We start from the raw sequence: 21,908 nt of genomic DNA on the forward strand, positions 1-21,908 counted from the left end.
TAGACATAATGATAATCATCATTTATAATAGAATTACTCAATGCAGTGAGAGTCTGAACCACCTCTATATAGATGTTAGGGAACAGCTACTCATCAGCAATTACCTGGGGTAATTTAATTCTCCTAATATTGTTAGTAGGAACAACAGGGGACGTCACTAGATTGGTCTTGAAATGCAGAATAGGAATGCCGGACAGCCTCAAGAACAGTGCATTATGGTCACTATCCTGACAATCATATTGTTGACTTGTGGCCAGAGGTCAAGATCTACCATAATAAAATCAACCCTGCTCTTAACAACCCCCTTTTTAAATGTAGTGTGTGCTTCTGCATTTGAGGGTGTCTACCTGTTAGAACTGGGGGTCTCTAGTTGGCAGAGGTTGTTGAAAATTAGTGCGTTTTGGTGAACATTATCTGCGCCATCTTGCCTCTTCCCCTGATGCCACACTTTTGTCGTGCGCGCCCGCCATTTTTTTAAGATGCCCCGATCAGAACGAACCCTTTTGCATGCCGCTGGCCCCTGACATAGCCCTTCGCCTTCACTAAGCCTGCACGCTGACCACCCCCTGCTTGCACCTGCCTTGAGTCATAAACCCCTCTTCGGCGCTGCTCTGCCCCAGGCCCTCATCCTGTTCCCAGCGCGACACCTCCCTGCTTCCCTTTCATGATCTCCGGCCCTTAGATGCAAAACCCCTTTTTCCCCGTGTGCCCGTTTTGTCTTCCCCGTTCCCAGGCCGACACCCAGCTCTGCCGATACCATTCCTTGCCCCTCCCCGTACAATAGAAAGCTTCCCCCATCAAAGGATCCCCGGGTTGATCAAAGCCCCCACTCCATGAGATCCGATCAAACCCCCCCACATTCCGTGAATCGGCGGAATATCCAGCTGCGTGATACTCATCACCTGTTATGACTAGGGTGGGGACTTCAACTGTAAATGTGTGTGGGAACGGGCCCAAAAGGGGGATTCCGGGAATGTCTTTCCGTATATCAAAGCTTTGTCATATGTATGTAAACTGTAATAAAAACCACAAACACTGTATATAAGGGGCCAGGCCTCAAACGTAAGTTAGAGCACCTCAGAACGATACCTTCTGTCCGTTTCGTTGTGTTCTCCTCCGGAGAGAATAAAAAAACCTTGTTTCCTGCTTTCCAGTCTCCAGCGCCTGCCTCTTCATTTGATTAAATAACTAGAGGGTCACAGAGGCAATACCGCCGGGCAAATATCGATTGTCCCCGACCCGACTCAGGTTTTAACAATTGGCGTCCCAAGCGTGGGGCCCATCAGCGACTCGTGGATCCAGTGGGAGAGGTCCCGACGACAGAGTGAACGACTGCAACGATCGGGAGAGCTCTTGCCCAATAGACCCTCGTCTGGCAGCCGATCATCCGAACTTCACTAGTTCCGAACAGACCTCTCTCGAGTGATCTACGGTCCTGACTGGGAACCATCAGGAGTGCCGTGAGAAATACGAGAAAAAGAGGACGATCGGGCGCTGGATTCGGAAGACAAGAAACTGTCCATACGGTCCGGGTAAGGTCGTGTTACCACGACAAGTTGCGAAAAATTGCTTGATTGCTTGTTTGTTTAAAAATACTAGTATTGCTCTTTTTTTATTTGTTTGGAGATTCACTGTCTGCAAACGGAGAAACAACGGGCTCTCTCTTTGTAAGCAGTGGAGGATAGGTAGGGCAGCAGCCGTGCTTATTTTTTTTCTCCCCCACTCAATAATTACTTGAAACTGAACTGTTGTTCGCAAAACTATTGTTTCCTGGAGATTCCCTGTCTGCAAACAGGGAAGAGACCACCCTTTTTGCAGATAGTGAAAAGGGTAGGTAACGCAGATCTTTGCGGACCTACTCATTCTCCCCATTGTTATTTATTGGTCGTTTGGTTTTTATTATTATTTTTGATCCATGAGGTATTCACTGCCTGCAAACAACGTTGAATAGAAATATTCTGTCCGGTCTTTGCACCTAGTGATAAGATAGGCAGTGCTGACTTTTTAGTCCCTCGTTACGAGCCGTCATGTCTGTCTTCTCCCCACTGATAAATAGCCTGTTTAGCCCGGACCGCGTATTAGAGGTGGACCATATAGCTCCACTAGAAGGCACCCCTAATAAGGACATGTTCATAAACTATGGATTAATCACCATAGCCTATAATAAATTGTGGCACAGGTATACCGAAGAGTGTCAAGACAAACAGTGGCCACTGGCAGGATCCTTTGACCTTGATAAAATAGAAACGTTAGAAATAGCCCTTCGAAATAATAAGACAACGCCAATTATGCTCGACAGTCTCGGTATGTGGCGCAGAGAGGCTATGCAACGACAGAGAAAAGACGAGGACAAACCAAGTAGAGAAATATACCGACAGGACAACCCCAGGACACCGCTACCCACAACTTATCCCCCGACACTATGCAAAAGACGACTAGACTTAGGGCCAAACCAATGCGCTTTTTGTAGGTATGTCGGACACTGGAAAGCCCAATGCCCGACTCTACTGAGCGTGAGTAAAGGCAAAGGGCCGACAGGAACGACGGACCGGCAGTACGAGAAAAAGCGCGAGACAAAGAAGAACCCGACTTACATAGACAGACCAGACAGAACCACCACGTTCGATTATGCCCGATGGCACAGATTTCGCCAGGAAAATTTCAGCGACATGCTCAAGTTCTCCTAGGTCGGGCAACGCCAAGACGGGAACCTAGCCTCGTTTCAAAATTCACAGACGGAAAGAGATAATTATGACCAATAACTGTTTTATATTCGTCTTGGGTCTTTGTATGTCGTACTTGTACTGTCCCCCGTCTGAGTTTGTGTGTATGTAATGTACAAATCTGCGTCATCCCTCTACACGTGTTTCCGTGTTACTCAACCTCTGTTAGCAGAAACTTAGAATAAAAGCAACCTGGAAAGAAAGAAATGGTAAAACAAAATCCGTAGACCATTAATGAACTTGAACTTTTAATTTAACACAACAAACAAGGAATAATAACGGTAAACTGTAGAAAATGAAAGTCAAACAGAACATTCGCCCCCCCCCATTCTGGAACCTTCCAAAGTAGGGCAGGGTTACGGCTACGCCCAACCAACGGCAACCCATATAAGGCGGGCCCGACCGCCAACTCTTGGTCAGGAAATCTTAACGTATGGGGGAGCCGGAGGAGAGGCAGGAGCCAGCAGCCCGGGCTGTTGTAGGTAGTCCCGCCACATGTCCAGAGGAGAACGAGGCACCTTTTTTCCTTTTCTCTTCCGTAACAGCCGCAGCAGCTCTGGACGGCGGGATGTCCTGCACGTACCTCCACAACAATTTGTCCAAGTTGGGCTGGGAGGGAGAGGCGACGCGGACGAGCCTCTCCCACCTCCACCGATAGGAGGTTTCCCAGCCCCCGGCCCGACGCCGAACACCCCCAGTCAGGCGATGGTGCCAATACTTCCACAGCACCGAACACACCATGGTGGCACCCCAGTACTTGCGCAGCACCGAACGTGCAATGGTGGCCATATTTTCGGAACACCGAACCTGCAATGACTGCACTGATACTCGTGCCGCGCCGAATGCGCGCCACAGGTGGCCATGCTCCCACAGCACTGAGCACAGGACTTGGGGAACACCGGATGTGTAGAGACCTTCATGCGGGGCGATGAAAAGGAGCGGCATGGAGTGCACCGGGAGAAGGAGACGATGCGAACGAGTCTCCCTTGCCCCCAGGTGGGGGCATCACAGCCGCACCCCAGCCGAACGTCCCGCTCTCACAAAACAGAGACCTCTTCCTTTCACTCCGAAGGGTCTCTTCCACTCTTGCAAACTCGACGGGAGTGGCCCCTGTAGGGCCTCAAAATGGCGTCTGGGTCCGCTGGAAGGCGGGCCCCGGTCACTAGAGTAACTTTGACCAGCAATATAACTCGAACATCTGCCCTCTGGAGCACGAGCCCCCATCTCCGACAGCATCTCCGCAGCCTTGAAGATCCTACAAAGGTCCCCGGCGGAACCTTCGGCCTTTGCAGGCTTCCGGTAAGGGACGGCTGCCTTGATCGCCAACGAAACAAACATGACATTGCCACTCCTTCTGTTAGCATGAATTCTAGAACTGCCGAAAAGGACTCTGGTCCAAACTGCCAGTAATGGGAAACATTTCCCCCTGATGCTGCTTCCGGACTGAGCCGGCCCCGCCCAAAATGGCGCTGGCATCAATCGGAACTTACGAACACCTCGTGGTGTTCCTTCGCACTAATATAAACTTGATGTTCTGAGATTTTATATGATCCTTTGTACACTTGGCTAGAAAAGACAAGGAGAACTCACTCGACGAACAGTATGAAAGGATCACCGTTACAAATGTTGATTACAAATGTACAATGTATTATATTTTTATAACTGATGTAAACCTCATTTACGACGCTCACGTACGGTATGCATATAGGAAATCTGATTACCACTATTATGATTATGCTTCTAAATTATGAAAATAAATGCCCCCGAACCCCCAACCAATTAATAGACGTTTTAGTTACTTACAAATGAACGAGTAAAACTTTCCGATGTTTTTATTGCTGCAAGCGAAACCCCCCACTGTATGCACTTTAGCCGTTGCCACGACCGGCCAAATACGACCGCACCCTCATAATCCGCATGCTGAAATAATTTCGCAAAATAAAGTTTTTGAAACTATGGACGGGTATTGCATGCTTTATTTTAAAAAATTGTGGGATCGGTGGGAAAGTTTTTTTCTGTGCACCCTACTCTGCTCTCTCTTTAAGGTTAAAAGAAGATGGTTACCCAGCCCTGGAGGACGGATCGGATCGACAACACGACACTCCGCCTTCAAAGTACGCGACTGACCCATGAACTCTCGCGTAGAGGAAGACCTTGACTTCCAAGGATGGGTAAAACGAACGGTGTAAATGAGGGAATGTAAAAGGAGGGTGAAATGAAATAATGTAAATGTTAGAAAGTACAACGTTCCAAAGTATCAGGGAACGGAGCTGATCCAAGAACCGAAGAACCTTAGAACGCCACAGCGTTGAAAGAGGTTTAAGGATCCCGATAGTGAGATACATCCTTTGACTAGATACCTCACACTAAGCACCTCTGGTTTCCTTTTTACGTTTCCCCGCACACGACCTATATGGACACACTACCCCCCTCGACTCCAGAAACCATATCCCCGGGGACCCTGCCCCAAGGAGGAAAGACGAGTAAGAGGTAAGTAAAGGACTTATGAATCCATGTATTTGAATGCGCGCGAATGCTGTCTCCCCCACCCCCCTTTTTTCCTCCCTCTGCAGGTTACATCAGAGATTACAGCCAAGGTGTGGCGAAGATCTGAAACCTTGCCATGTCTAATACACGAAACGGACTAGCGCCGCAAGGTGGTGTCTAAGCACGCCTGCAAACTACTCACGTATCGAACAAACCCGAAAAATTAGCACAACCTGATAAAAAGTGATCACCCTTAAACCAGACCGGACGAATGAACCCATGTCACGTATGATGCGAAACTGTGAGGGAATGTGTGTGTGTGTGACTGAGGCGTTGACCCAACTGGTCAAAGGACCGAGAATGCGAGAAAGTGCGACAAAATGGTACCTCCTTTCTTCTTTCCTTTTTCACAAAGCATGTCCCCTCTACCCTGTCTAATGCTCAAACCGCATGATTACAAGATCCTAACGCAGACCCGTGAATGCCCTTTACTGTGTAATGCACTAAATAGCCTTTCTTGAATACACTGCCACCCTCTCTGTTGCACGTGTACTATTTAGCCTGCCGTTGCACTCTCTCTCTCTCTCTCTCTCTCTCTCTCTCTCTCTCTCTCTCTCTCTCTCTCTCTCTCTCTCTCTCTCTCCCTCTATTTTTGCACTCCCACTCTTCCGAGTGATTAGCCCCGAAATTGGCAGACTGCCACCCCTAGCGCACCACCTAATTGGCTTCAAATACCGTCAGTATTTGCACAAAAACTTGTCTTTAATACAATCACCCTGAGGCCGCGTCATTACCTCTCCTTTTCCGCTAGAAGTCAATGAACCGAGGTTGGGCCGTAAGGGAAAGGACAGGTAAGACGACAGAGGTTCCCTAATCTGGCCCGAAATAAGGGAACTACATGTCAACGGCTCCTATGGTATAAAACAAGGACCTCAGAATACGCGACCCTCCCCTCCCCGAATTGTCGCAATACCCAAACCGGGAAAATGATCACCCCTGTTACCTCCCCTGTATCAGCCGCCCAAAACTGGAATTATGAAACTACCCCCCATTTCCGGTTGTGAGAGAAGGGTCGATTTATGCCCTTACCACAAGTCCTAGGTCCCTGGTTGTTTCCCATAAAACCCCTGTCCTTCCTAATTAAGTAATCGGGCCGTAAAAGGTTACGTAGGATCCAGAATGATGTTTTTACAAGGTTAACAGACTAGCCCAAGGTAAAGAAATCATCAAAATGAACCCCGTAGTAGTTGAAAAACAGGATGCATCAATAGAAAGGAAATGTTTAGCCATGTTCGTTTCTCAGCAAAATACCTGCGTAGTACCATGTTGACGACTCACAGTACCCTTTGTAAATGTAAAACTCTAGAGAACGGCATATCTTTGCCAGGTTCGTCTCACGAAGGTGGGTCACCATCAGATGAACTGTCGTGACTGTAATAAATAATTGTAAAGGAAAGTCATAGTAAATCCAACAGGCCCGTCACCGGTCATTCATATGCCAGTTGTAAACACTAATATAAACGGGCATTTTTCATTCTTTGCCTGGAGCTGGGAGAGAAATAGATTTTTTTGGTTATCTTCATCTGCAAATTCTCTAAAAGACTGTCTTTTCAAACTTGTTTAAGGGTACTGCTGTTGGAGGAGAGAAGGACCGGATGTGGGAGCACGAGGCCTGACTACAGACTAAGGAACACCTGCGACATTAGCCAAGGCGAGACCACGACAGAAAAGAGCTGCAGGACGAGGCACTGTTTCGACACCATGAGAAGAAAGGGTCGACCTGATGCCCCTGCTCGATGTCCAGTGTTTATCGACAAGTCCCCGCTCTCTGAATTCGGTCACACGCCCGCCTATTTAAAGTCTCTCGTTCCCCTAGTTTGTTCCTAATTTGGCCTTGCTCCATCCCCCTTTTCCTCTGACCTACCCTATGGACTGTTTTGTACGCTCTTCTTCCATCTGAACTTTCGAACAATCACCTCAAAGGACACAGGGCGAAAAGGACCTTTCCGACCAGAAACGCGAGGAAAGGGTCGTGCCCTGCAACGCAGAACTTAGAACAGAGCTGGACTTGTAGCTCCACCGCCGGTGCTCAACAGCGCCAACGAAAGACAACAAAGAATAATGAGAACTCGTTAATCTTCGAACATTTGACATCCCCAATCGCCGTTTCTGCTAGACCTCATTTCTCTCCCAGCCGCCATTGTATTGATCATGCTCCAATCCGAACCTGATATATATGTAATAACCTGCCAGTATGAAATATGCTTGCTGCTCACGCTACAGAATCGTTTTTGTATTGCATTCCTATGACTTTCCTGCCAAAACAAATTGATCAAAGTTTGTCAAATAGGCCCACCTCCTAAAAACTAGAAATGTTAAAACGTATTGTTTACAACTCTTTTCATCTAGGGTTCCTACCGTTTTCTTTCTCATGCCCACCACAATAGAACCGAGTAGAAAATGAACCAGCAAGATGTCTTGACTATGTTAAAGGGAGGACTGTTGAAAATTAGTGCGTTTTGGTGAACATTATCTGCGCCATCTTGCCTCTTCCCCTGATGCCACACTTTTGTCGTGCGCGCCCGCCATTTTTTTAAGATGCCCCGATCAGAACGAACCCTTTTGCATGCCGCTGGCCCCTGACATAGCCCTTCGCCTTCACTAAGCCTGCACGCTGACCACCCCCTGCTTGCACCTGCCTTGAGTCATAAACCCCTCTTCGGCGCTGCTCTGCCCCAGGCCCTCATCCTGTTCCCAGCGCGACACCTCCCTGCTTCCCTTTCATGATCTCCGGCCCTTAGATGCAAAACCCCTTTTTCCCCGTGTGCCCGTTTTGTCTTCCCCGTTCCCAGGCCGACACCCAGCTCTGCCGATACCATTCCTTGCCCCTCCCCGTACAATAGAAAGCTTCCCCCATCAAAGGATCCCCGGGTTGATCAAAGCCCCCACTCCATGAGATCCGATCAAACCCCCCCACATTCCGTGAATCGGCGGAATATCCAGCTGCGTGATACTCATCACCTGTTATGACTAGGGTGGGGACTTCAACTGTAAATGTGTGTGGGAACGGGCCCAAAAGGGGGATTCCGGGAATGTCTTTCCGTATATCAAAGCTTTGTCATATGTATGTAAACTGTAATAAAAACCACAAACACTGTATATAAGGGGCCAGGCCTCAAACGTAAGTTAGAGCACCTCAGAACGATACCTTCTGTCCGTTTCGTTGTGTTCTCCTCCGGAGAGAATAAAAAAACCTTGTTTCCTGCTTTCCAGTCTCCAGCGCCTGCCTCTTCATTTGATTAAATAACTAGAGGGTCACAGAGGCAATACCGCCGGGCAAATATCGATTGTCCCCGACCCGACTCAGGTTTTAACAAGGTAGGTACCACTGTCCAAATAGGGACCCTTGCTTCTAGTCAGGGTACGGAGGAAACCCTCTGAGATAACCCCTGCTCACCCCCTTGGTAGCTTGGCACGAGCAGTCAAGGCTTATCAAAGGCAATGTGTAAAGTATTTGTATTAACACTCACAGTAACACAGTGAAAACACCACAAACTGACTCCACAACAGTTTAGAAAAATACAAGTATTTAATCTAGACTACACAAGACCAAAACGACAAAAATCCAACATACACAGTTCAAGAATATGGTTTCAAAAGAGTTCTTAACGTTGCGATAAAATAATCCACAGTTGCCTGAAAAGTTTACAGTTGCGTCACGTTTAGTCAACCGTACCTTTAAATGCGACAAAGTTCCAAAACAGAAGCTGATGCGGTGGAAGACAAGTGATGCGTCACTCCTGAGACCTTGGGGAGGCAATGCGACAACCCCGCTCGATGTAGCAGGCGTGTTGCGGTGACTCCCGTCTGTACGGGGAGTGATGCGATACCTTGTATGGATTCCGGTGAGGAGGTTCCGTAGTGAAAAAGCTCGCAAAGGCAAGATGCGATGATCTTTGGGGGCTGCGACGATCTCCGGGGCTACGATGCGCAGTCCAGCGGTGATCCTCCTCTCGCAGCTACTCGATGCAATGGCTCTGTGACAATGCTGGCAGCAACGTGATGCGGTCCGCAAGCAAGCTGTGTGGCAATCTCACCCAGTGATGACAGGCTCTGCGACGACACTCGCAGCAATGGTAATCTTCCCGCCCCGGACTGGTGCGTCCCACAAACAAAGGATGCGACGACTCTGGCAGCGGGTACAGGCGCTGCGATGATCGGCGCTCCGCAAGCGAGCGATGCGACAAAACTTGCAGAAAGTCTTTAAAATCTTGGTTTCCAGCTTCCCAACACAGGTACAACTTCCAGAGGCACCACAACTGGCCCAAGCAGTCTAGGAAGGACATAAATCTCTGAGCAGAGTTCAGGGAAGCTGGGGGTGCAGTCCTTTTGTTCCTGGGACTTCTTAACAGGAAGCCAGCTCTTCTCAGGCCCTTGGAGATTCCTTCAAGCAAGGGGACACAGCGCAAAGCAAAGTCTTTCCCCTGTCCTTGGCAGCAAAGCAACAGCAGGTCAGTCAGGGAGTCTTCCTTCTTCAGTTTCAGCTTTCTCCTTGGCAGAGGTTTCTTCTTGATTCCAGGATGATCTAATTTTCTATAGTCAGGGGTCCTGTACTTATACACCTAAAAGGCTTTGTTCCCTTTGTGCAGGATAAACCTGTTCTGGGTGTTCCTTGAGCACTTTGTTTTCCTGGCCTCTCCTTTCCTTTCAGGGAGAGGGGCAGGGTCATCAGCTGCCCAGCAGGAGGTGGAGCCAGCATTGTGGGAGGCAGACACAGCCCTATTCAGGCCCAGGTACTATCCCCTCCCACCACTCAAGATGCAGATGCTGTCATTCAGCCTAGGGCTGACTCAGCCAGCCTCCTGGGGGCTCCCCGCCTCTGTCACTCTAAAACCAGACAGTCAATTCACAAACAGGCCAAGGCCCTCAGAAAGGTCAGACAAGAGAACAGCAACTTTCTAAAAGTGCTGTTCTCAAATACAGGATTTAAAAACAACTTTTCCTAAAATATGTGTTATTAAATTCTGAGTTCAGGGATACCAGAGTTGTATGTCCTATCTTGCTCCAATGGGAAGATATGCTGGTAGCCACTGTAACCAGCAATCCCCATGATAGCCTATAGGCAAGATAGCCTTACAATAGTGAAAAACAAAAATGGCTGTAGTTCGCTACCAGAGCGACAGCCCCTGCGACATGCTTCTCTGGTGATGCAAAGGTGACCCTTGCAATGGCGACAAGCTTCTCTGATGATGCGATGACAAACAGCTGCAATGGTGACACGCTTCTCCGGTGATGCGACGGCGACCTCTGCGGCTGCGACACACATCTCCAGTGATGCGACGGCAACAGCTGCGGCGGCGACACGCTTCTTCTCGTTGAGTCGTGCTTCCAGCTCCCAACAATACGCAGGCTTCTGCAGACAGAATTCCCAGCAAGGAAATTCAGGATGGGGCTGGTGGTTAAGTCTTGTATCCCTGAGACTTCAGCAGGAGGCAAGCACAATTCAAGCCCTTGGAGATTCTTTTTCAAGATGATGAAAGTTCATTAAAAGTTCCTTCTCCTTTCCAAGGCAAATACGTAATCACTGCAGGCCAACCCCAGAAAATATCACAATGGCACAGGGGCAGTCAAATCTTCCAGCTTCCTTGGTTCCTCTCCTTGGCAAAGGTTTGCCTTGATTCCCAGAAGTGATCTAAAGTCTTAGGGTCTGCGCCCCAATATTTATACCAGTAATGTCTTTGTTCTCTGAAGGCAGAGAGTGTCTGTACCTGGCCAAACACAGTTCTGTCCTCACTGGTGCAGCTTCCTGCCAGGAGGTGGAGGAGACAGCATTGTTGAAAGCTGACCTGGCCTAGGTAGCTGAAAGGAAATATCCTCCCCCTACATTCTATTCTGCCAAGGTCCTATTCAGCCAAGCCCTGACTCATCAGACTACTGGAGCCCAAGCCTTCCTGTCACTCACAAACCAGACATGCAATACACAACCTAGCAGAGGCAGGCTGGATGGTTAGGTAAGAAAATAGCTACTGTCTAAAAGTGCTATTTTCAAACACAGGAGGTAAAAATAACCTTCACTAAAAGATGTATTTCAACATTCTGACTTTAGGCATACTAAATTTGTTTTTCTACCATGTTACCTGGGTCAGTTAGCATTATAGGATATTATAATCAAACTGCCTTGCAACAGTGAAAAAAGAAATTGGTTGTAATTCACTATCAGGACAAGGCAACCGCACCAGGGCATGTCCTACCTTTTACTTACAATGCACCCTGCCCTTGGGCCAACCATAGGGGTGGGTAACATGTAGAAAAGGGAAGGTTTAGAGACTGGTAAGAGGGTGTACTTACCAAATCGGCATGGCAGCACTAGACTGCACACTGGCTCTGCAATGGCAGGCCTAAGCCACACTTTACAAGCTGCTTCTGTAGGTGGCACAATCATTGCTGCAAGCCCACTAGCAGCATTTGATCTATAGGACCTGGGCACACATGGTGCCCTGTACTAGGGTCTGACAAGTAAATCAAATAAGGCAAACATGGAGTCACTAATCCATTACAACAGTTTACAATAGGGAGCACTTGAACTGTGACACTGAATAGCGGTGGCACAGTGCCCAAAATATGTAATCCAGCAAAACATATCAAAAACAGAGGAGACAACAGTGAAAAATGGAAGGGAGACTCATACCAATGGTACCAGGTCTAACACTAAGTATTTGTTCTCACAAGCTCTTGTTACCAGGCTGTTCTGATCCCATACACCCGTCTTTACCTGCTCCTGGCATTAGACAAGTAATAGACTTTTGGACATTTCCCAAAGTGCCTCGAGTTTATAAAGTCTGTCCAATATTCAAGTAAAGATTTTTTGATAATGCATTGTCAAAACAACTTTTTAAAGTCTCTATATCTTGGTTGGTTACAATTGTGTGGTCCGATGGCGTCCTGTGGTTTTTAATGCAGTGGTAGGCATTAATAAATTTCTATTAGACCCACCGTGGGGTATCTCCTGGGATTTTGTTGGGATCTGGTACTTGCTCCTAGCAAAGAAACCTTGTGTTTCATGTTTTTCATTCATTTTGACTGATGGTCCAGTCGATGGAGACGCTGGGTGGTGGGGTGGGGACTTCACTGCTGAAGGTAATTCCATTAATGTTTCAGCTCTCAAGGAGTTTTCAGGTTCAATGTCCCCAGGCACCATATGGGGAGTTAGGTCCGGATTCATGGCAATAAGTGTTCCACCCTCCATGGATGTACAACATTCTACCACTGAGATGTCCTTGTCCAATGCTCTAGCGGCCCGTGTCAAGAAATTAGTCATGGGTAGAGTTCTGGAGGCTCTTAGGTGTTGCCTCCTTGTCCCACGTTTGCTTCTGTTTGGCCAGTTTAAGAGAATCACAGTCTCATAAAATAAACTTTAAGCCAAAATCACAAATTTGAAAACAGACTTACCTGACAGGAATCAGGAAGACCAGGAAGACCAAATGGGGTGGCCTGGCCCAGCCTCGGTCGGCCCCGGATGGGTTCAGAAGGGCCTGCCCTTGGCCTGGGTTTTGCCCAGGGGCGCCCCCATGCATCCCACGCAGCGGGAGCCCCGCGCTACCTTTATGCACCTCCTGGCATGCTTACACGATGGAGGTGCATCTGCTTCGAGGCCTGTAGGGGAATGGAGTGCCCAGGTAAGTGATGACAGGCACCCGCACTGTGGGAGCCCCAAGCTACCTTTTTGCACCTCCTGGTGAGCTGAAACTGTGGCGGTATGTCGGCCGCCAGCCCTGGTGGGGGATTGAGTCCCCGGGTTAGTGATGAAGGGCTCCCGTGCTGCCTTTGTGCGCCTCTTGGCATGCTGAAATGGTGGTGGCACGTGTGCCACAAGGTCTGGTGGGGATGGAATACCCTGGTTAGTGATGACTGGGGGCCCGTCTGCCGCGAGGCCTGGTGGGAGATGGCGTCCCCGGGTTAGTGATAACAGGCTCCGATAATACATTTGCTTCATAGTGTGAATTAACAATATTGGCCTTCCTTCCCAGTAATACTTAACACATACAGTAACTGCATGAGATCATATTTGTGTGTAAATTCAGGTGTAGCTCAATTTAACCTCTTGCATGCTCATGACAAGGTGAACTCGTCATGAGGCACACTGGAGCTGTGCTCATGACAAGGTGAACTCGTCATGTAGAATGGGATCTTGGAAATTTCAGCACCCAGCGGGAATTGCCTTAGCAGCCAAGTGGTTAAAAGGCTCAATTGAGGCAAATATATGTTTTTTTCAAATAAGAGTTCTCATGCTTCCTATCTCTCTGTCAGGCTGGTTTAAAATGATATTTGTTACATAGCAGTTTTGTGGAAAAATGCGCTAATGGTGTTGCTTCCACTGGTGTATTAACTATAGCTTTGCTCAATTTTAGTCTGCATGAACATTTTCTTATAGTACATCCTTTTTTAGCCTCCTGTTTTTTTATTCAGTTTGCTTGTTCAATTGGACAGCTTCAAACCAATGGTAACTGATTTTGACTTAATTTCTTTTTTTTTGTGGTTGATTCATTTTTCTTCATTTGTGATTTCTTTGAGAATATTCCGCAAGTACACCCCTGTTTTTCTCGAGGTTAGTCAGATTCTCATGATATATTCTGACTGAATTAGTATTTAATGAGGACTTCTCACTTTTACTGTCATTGGTATTTTGTATATCACCAAGTGGTACTTCAGTAGTGGAAGGCTCAAGGAGGAAATGAGATAAAACACGTCAGTCTACAAGGATTTATAAAGTGCAGCAACTCACCTGTGAGGGTCTCAAGGTTCTAGAATTGCTAGCATCTATGAGGATAGTTGGATTATTCCAACATTCAGGTCTTGAGTCTTTTCCTGAATTACCGGAGCTATGAGCTGGTCCTCATGTGAAGGGTAAGTTTGTTCCAAGCTTTGGCCACCAGGTGTGAGAAGGGGCCTCCTCCACTGCTGCTTCTGCAGATCTGGGGTGTGTCTGCAATGAAGAGGGAGGTGGATCATAGCTGTCTGGTTGTTTGTTGGAAGGTCATGCATTTGTGATTGAAATCATCCCATGTGCATGGATAGATTTATCGTGGGAGATTCTTTTTAGATCTTTTACAAGTTTAGGGATTTTATTTTGAGTCCTTCATCTCTGTCAGTTCTTTGTTAATCTCTTCAAGTCACTTTTTGGATGGTGTTGTTATATACACCATGGTTTTCAGTTTTGTCTCGCTTATCTGTATCTTGATGGTCATGGCCTCTGAAAGTCATGTGGCTGTTTTTATTATTAACACTAACCAGTCTCATGTGTAACGCCATGAGATGGAGGCCCAAAAGACAAAGGAGGTGGGATCATTCTCCTCAAAAAAGATGACTACAACACCCAATGCACAAAGCTACTATGCACAACACCAGAAACCCCTGACTATGGCTCTTACATGCAGACTATGAGGGCACCTAGGAAGTACGATCATAGAAGCATAAATAAACAACTGTGTCTCAAAGAAAGAGGCCGAATATCTACTCAGTCCTGAAACAAAAACCCTGTACTTCTATTCACTTCCCAAAATACACAGAAATAGACTACCACTTCCTGGATGCCTGACAGTTTCCGGCATCGGGTCTATCTTGGAACCATTGTCATAATTTGCGGACCACTTTCTCTGCCCTATTGTACAATGCACTCCAACACACTTGGTGGACACCAGAGATCTTCTTAACCAATTAAAAGATCAAGAATTCAACCTCACCTGAGATCTCCAGGTAGGACTAGACAATGAAAGTACGTACACCAGACTTCCTCAAGACCCCACTCTCCATATGATTGAAAATATACTCTTCAGAGCAGATTGGCAAAACAATACCCCAAGACACTTCATCATAGAATGCTGCATGCTGGCGTTAACCGAAAACATTTTGAATATGAGGGTTCACTATACCGCCAGATCTACGGCACCTTGACGGGCAGTGCTTTCGCCACCAGCCTGGTGGGTTTGTATGTTAGCAATTTCAAGAGAATTCCCATAATGGATGTTGGTAACCCCTACAAGTCAAAAATATGTGTTTGGAAATGGTTTATCGATTATAATCAGAATTTGGCAAGGAGATGAAAACTCAGTACAGGAATTATTGGATTGGCTCAACACATGTGACAACTTTCTAAAATTCACCAGCTCCACACACAAGACTCAGCTGGCCTTTTTAGATTTCACCAACTTCTTGGAAGGCACTCGACTCTGAACAAAAATCTATCACAAACCAACTGATAGGAACAACCCTACTATCTTTTGAGAGCTACCACCTATGTCCATTAAGAGAATGCCTCCCTTTTAGCCAGTTCCTGAGAATATGCCAGAACTGCAGCAACCCACAGTACTACAACAACCAATCTGATGATAGAAAATATCCAGGACATATAAAACGCAAGTGCAAAAAACATGAAGGGACCAGAACAGGGAGAGTCTCCTACTAGCATCGAACAAAACTCTAGAAACTGATGTCTTGATCTGCCTCACTACATAGTGTACAGCATCAAATAATTTGAAGAAAGTTATCAACAGACTGGAATATAATTACATTAGGTAGCCTCAACTGGCCTTAACCTAGGTTCCTCGACAAAGGGGGTCAGAATGTACAGGACTATTTGGTCCACACAAGTCTAACTTGACACCCCAAAACCAGAAGCACTGTATACTCAGCTTGGGGTCTCCAACCCATTATGAGACATTATCCACACATCACATGTACAGTAGTCCACCTAAACAAGGCAACAAAACTCCTCAATGTAGACACTAACTTAAAATAGACCATGAGAACTGCCAACTGTAACATCACTCACACCATCTACATGATTACATGCCCATGCTGACTCAGGTATATAGTAATGACCTGTAGAAAAGTCAAGACCCAAATAGGAGAACACCAGAGCAGTATAACATGTGTAATCATCACCACACGCATGAGCACACACTTCCTCACAGAAAAACATACAGAGAACGAGTTAGAATGGGTCATGTTAGAGACACTTGATCATATAGATAAGAAAGCCAGGAAAATCATTTTTCAGAAGGAACAACATTGGATCTATAGGCTTGAGACTGTCCATGTGGGCCTAAATGAAAACATTCTGTGGTTTGCACTTACACACTGAACACCACATCTATATGATTGCTAAATCTATTTTAGATAACTATCAAGAACAACCTGCCCAGCTAGCCAGTTACTATATCATATGGATGTAACAGCAAAATAACAATGAATACACACTTTATTTTTATAATATTTCTTCTTTATTGTTATTGTTACTCCACTGAAACTGCAGGAGAAGGATATATATATATATATATATATATATATATACATAAGGAGACCATTATGTTGCAAATGTGGAATATCACTTCTATGTCTATTGCTGAATGCTTAATGCTCACACATAGACATTTCCACATCATTATCATTTCCGGGACACTTTTCTTAAAACACCTGCCTGTTCAAGCACCCAGCTAATAATAATTGATAACCACTTAACTAATTTAAGTGATTAAACAAGCCCTTTCTTATACAAAGGGCTTCTCCACTATTTCCATCATCCAGACCTGGGAGAAAAACTTTAGGCACCTGTGCCCGGGGATTCGCTCGGATCAAGTAGGTGCATGATTCATTCCACAAAAGGCAGCTTGAATATAGAGCAGCAACATTTGGTGGTTTACGAGCAGACGTCTGCCCGCTTCACAAGATCTTCTAAAACATTGTGATGGGTTACTGTATGTAAATGTTGATTTACATATCAGCACGGCCATCATATTGCTTTCTCACAGCACGATCCCTTAATGCTACATTATAGACTGCGATAAATATATTACAGCTCCAAACCAAAAGGGACAATATTGTTACCACTTATACCCAGCCGTGAAACTACAAACAGGCTTATAAAAAAATGTAGTCATAACCAATAGAATGGAAGTACAATTTTCAGTACACAAAACAGTCAGTTTTAGTCCCTGCTACTTCCTCACACCATGAGCGGATACAATTATGCCTAACCACACCCAAAATTCGGGGGCCCCACTAGTCGAGCACCAAAGTGTGATGCTATGGACTGTTAGTACCTCGAAACACCGTTGCCACTTTCACCTTTTTAATCTTACCTCTATATCTTGTATCCAAATTAAAAATTAACTTTTCAAGATGTAGAAGGTCATTTCATATTTCACAGCACAGATACCACCAATATCCCCCTCCGGATGAAGGCGTTACTCACCTGGAGAAGTGAATACCCATGTGCGAAACCCAATGATGATGCTACCCAATAAAACACCCCATTGGCCATCACTTACACCGCTGGTTCTAATCATTGAATGGAGTTTCTGAGAGAATACCTAAGTACCAAGACCACTACAGTTCACTCTCCTTGTGAATTATGACAATACATACAACTTATGGAAGCTGAGTGAACTCTTCCTTCATGCTTCTGTTTCCCTCCTTTTGAATTTTTATTATCTGTAATGTCTTCAGGACATGTGATGTGATTCCTACGTAGAATGTGTGCCTATAGTCCTGCCTGCTGGGGATAATGGCCTGCATGATTGTGTTGAGTGGAGCCATATGAAGATCTTACAGAGCATGCATAGGATGTGGAAACAGGCAGATGAGACTGCATTTACCTGTTTCTTTATGCTGTCCAGAATGATGCCAAGGTTTCGGGCATGGTCTGTCAGGGCGGGGGATGGGGCGAGTTCAGCAGAACACCATGCATTGTTCCATGGCGAGGAGTTGTTACCAAAGAAGGGGACTTCCATCTTGTCGGAGTTCAGTTTGAGAGAGCTGTCCTTTATCCAGGCGGTGACGTTTATCATACATCTATGGAGTTGGCTTTGGAAGTGGAGGGGTCGTCTGACATTGAGAGAATGAGCTGGGTGTCGTAAGCCTAGGAGATGAGGTTGAGTCCATGTCATCTGACAGTGTTGACCAGGGGTGTTATGTGCGTGTTGAAGAGGGTGGGGCTTGAGGATGATCCTCGGGAGACACCACATATGATCTTCTTGGGTTCCAAGGTGAATGGTGGGAGACAGATTCTCTGGGTTTTTCTGCTGAGGTATGAGGCGATCCATTTTTAGGCATCTACCTGGATTCTGATGTGGGGGAATATTGTTGATCAAAATGTGATGGGAGATGGTGTTGAAGGCGGCAGAACGGTTGAAGAGGATAAGGGCTGCCATTTTGACGTGGTCCAGGAAGGCCCTGATGTCATCGGTCACTGTTATTAGGGTTGCTTTGGTGCTGTGGTTAGTTCAGAATCTAGATTGAGAGGGTCTAGGAGGTGGTTGTGTTCCAGGTATTTGGTTAGTTGTTGGTTGATTGCTTTCTCAATAAACTTTTCTGGAAAGAGGAGCAGGGAGATAGGGGGTAGTTCTTTGGGTCTGCTGGGTCAGCAGATGGTTTCTGCAGGAAGGGCTTCACTTCAGTGTATTTTCAGTCTTCAGGGAAGATGGCCAAAGTGATGGAAGTGTTCAGAACTTTCTTGAGCACACCACCAATTATCTTGGTTTGGAGTTTGAAAATGTGGTGGGGACAGGGGTCCATGGGTGCTCCAGAGTGCACAGAGTACATGATGGAGATAGTGGCTTGAGTTGTGAGAGGGTTTCAATGGGTGAGCAGATGTTTGGGTTGGTGTTCGTGGGTGTGAGCAGGCTGATGCTCTTGGTGGCAGGGGTTGGGGTATAAAAAAGTTGATAGCAAAAGGGTGGAAAGAAGGCATGCCAGGCCCGAACAGGATCCCCCTGTGTTTTTCAAACATGATCAAACTCTATGAGCAGAAATCCTAGCACTGGTCTTTCTGAGATAAGAAACACTGCCATCTTACCCTCCTCATGGCATGGCTTGGTCATATCACCAATCTTCAAGGGTGACAACAGATTATCCCCAGCCAACTACCACCTAATCACTTTGATTAACAACAAGGCTAAATATTTTGCAAGGACTCTGCTCAAGGATTTAACATCATGGGCCTTCAGCAACACCATCATCCCCTACAACCAGACCGGATTCTCAAAAACATCTGGAACACCAACAAATATACTGGAAAGCTCACTCTTAGTGGATTTCGCATGACTCTGCAAATCAGTTGTTATATTTCTGATTCATTAATTTTAAGGCGGCCTTTGACAACATGAATTGCGAAAGACTTTTAGTTCAAACTAGCAAGCTGAAAAATCCCTCAAGGTCTACTGAACATACTAATCGTGCTCCATGAAGATACATGGGTCCGGGCTAAGGTAGGAGCTGGAATGCACTTCTCTAGGAAAACTCCAATGACCCATGGTCTAAAGCAGGGGTGTGTCCTGGCAGCCACACTGTTCAATCCCTTCCTGGTGAATATCTTGGAAAAAATTGCAAAACTGCAAGGGGCATGTCCCAAAACTAGGGGGCACAATATTATCCATTCTCCTTATGCAGATGATGTGGTCTTAGTTAGTCGCACAGAGGTTGCTAGATACCACAAAGTCCTTCTCCCTGGAAAATGGCCTGTCCATCAAAACTGGGAAAACCAAGTCTATGGTATTTAACAAAAAGAAAGTACAAACTCATACATGGTTTTGGGAAAGTACCCAGATTGACGACAAAGAAGCATACAAATATCTAGGGGTCATTATCGACAAAAAAGGCCCATTTGCAGCCCAGAGAGAGGAGTTACAAAGTACAGGTTTGGCACTGACAGTAACCCTTAGGGGCTTGAAGAAGATACTTGTCAGTCCTTCGCTGGCACCCCTCATTGAAATAGCAAGAGCAAAACTCATACCAACAATCTTGTATGGGAGTGAACCGCTTAGAGGCCGGGACGCTAGCACCTTGGACATCTCAAGGGTGCGAGCTAATAGGATCATCTTCTCCCTTCCTCAATTCACCTCACTGGCACAGATCCACCTGGAATTTTGTCTACTAAAACAGACGCTGGCATGTCAAGAAACATATCTAACGTGCTGGAAACAGATAGGGAAAGCGGAACCCAACACATTGAATCCTCTGCTATGAAAGGAGTTACCAGAATGTGACTGGTGTCTGTCAGGGGCCTATTTACAGGAATCACTGGAAAGCACAAAACTCACACAGCTCTGGGACAGGTCCACCAGTCTTCAAGAAGATGGTCTGAATGGCCCTTAAAGTTCACTCCTTTATTGAGGATAAGGCCTCACTAGCTAGAAGAACACACAGATGGATGACATTAAATAGCTATAAAAACCTTGTGCCACAGCAATATTTCTTCACAGGATACCCAGCTATACGCAAATCGCAGTTCCTAAAATACCTACTGAGCTTGTTACCTGCAATGGTTCACCTACCACCTGGGCTACAAAAACCAAACACGGGGACTTGATGCCTATACGAATCAGGGAAGGAAAACTTACTCCATCTAGTCTGCTACTGTGAAGAGATACACAGGAGACAGCTTCTGAACGCGTAATTTAACCAAAGAGGATTACGCACCCGAAGGCAGGTCATGCTGGTCTGCTTAAACCTATAGTACCCCCAGCTGAACTGCTCTTTTGTTAAACAACTGCAAAAGGTGGAGAAACCGATGCCCAACAGCATTTCACTAAAGCCTGGCAAAGCAAAGTTGCCCACCAGAGGAACCACTCACAATTAACACAAGTTTAAGTGGCTAAGCCTGGCGTCACGGCATGCACCTTCTTGCACTTGCTCTTTTGAAATGTGTGTCCTCAAACTTATGAATAACACCCACCTTTTCACTGTGAATTTATAGAACACTTGAGGGCATAGACCGAGCTAGCAGGCCTATCAAACTGACATTTTTTCCGCTCAGGTACACGTGGTTTTAAACTTGGGAAGAATAATGGGAAGAATAATCATTTTAATTATGTAACTAGACATGTAAATCTGTATTTTGAACTACTGTTTTATTCCAATGGTTTTAAGTAACCACACAATTTATCGATAAACTAAACTAACCTATATGACTAAGCAGCATCTGCTCTTCACAGTTGAAGGCAATCATCATTGCTTCTATATGGTCCTCTACTTTTCCTGGTGTTAACATGTGCGGGTATACTTGAAAATGTACTAAATTGCTATGATATATCCACTATGCACGAATGGGTACGTGCGATCTTTATGAGGAAGAGGGTACCTGAAGTTATGTGAAGAAAAACCAAACAAACACAACCAGAGTCAGTGAAACTTGACAATTCAGGCCAGGTCACTGTATTTAGGGGTTGAGTGAGGCAATGGGCTACTGGAGGAACGCTTAATGGTGCAGATGTATGTGAGTAGGTGGGTGGACAAAGGTAGGCGGGACACCTATAACTAGACAAAGATGTACACAAATGCAACCACCCTTGTAAACAGTTCCTGGGAACAATTGAATGATTAAAGCTATCTAACTACCTTCTCAATGTCCGGCGCATGTTTCTGTGCTTTAATAAGTGTGCTTTCTAACTGTGAATCATAGTTTCCGACAAGCAAAGACTAAGATGGCTGAATCGTTGTCCCTTTGATTGTGCATTTTGTGTGTGGATGGCATTATCTCTGGCTTGCAACTGAATCTATCTGTTGTCAGACATACAAAAGAAAGAAAAAAAAGCATCCCCATTGGCCCCCTCACCATCTCCTACAATTGTCAAAGTAGAAACCATCAGCTGCAGGCAAGTCACAGTAAGACAGATGCTGAGGATATGATTTCATGGATTGGCA

Source organism: Lissotriton helveticus, chromosome 4_1, assembly GCF_964261635.1.
Source record: "Lissotriton helveticus chromosome 4_1, aLisHel1.1, whole genome shotgun sequence".
In the NCBI taxonomy this organism is placed as follows: domain Eukaryota; kingdom Metazoa; phylum Chordata; class Amphibia; order Caudata; family Salamandridae; genus Lissotriton; species Lissotriton helveticus.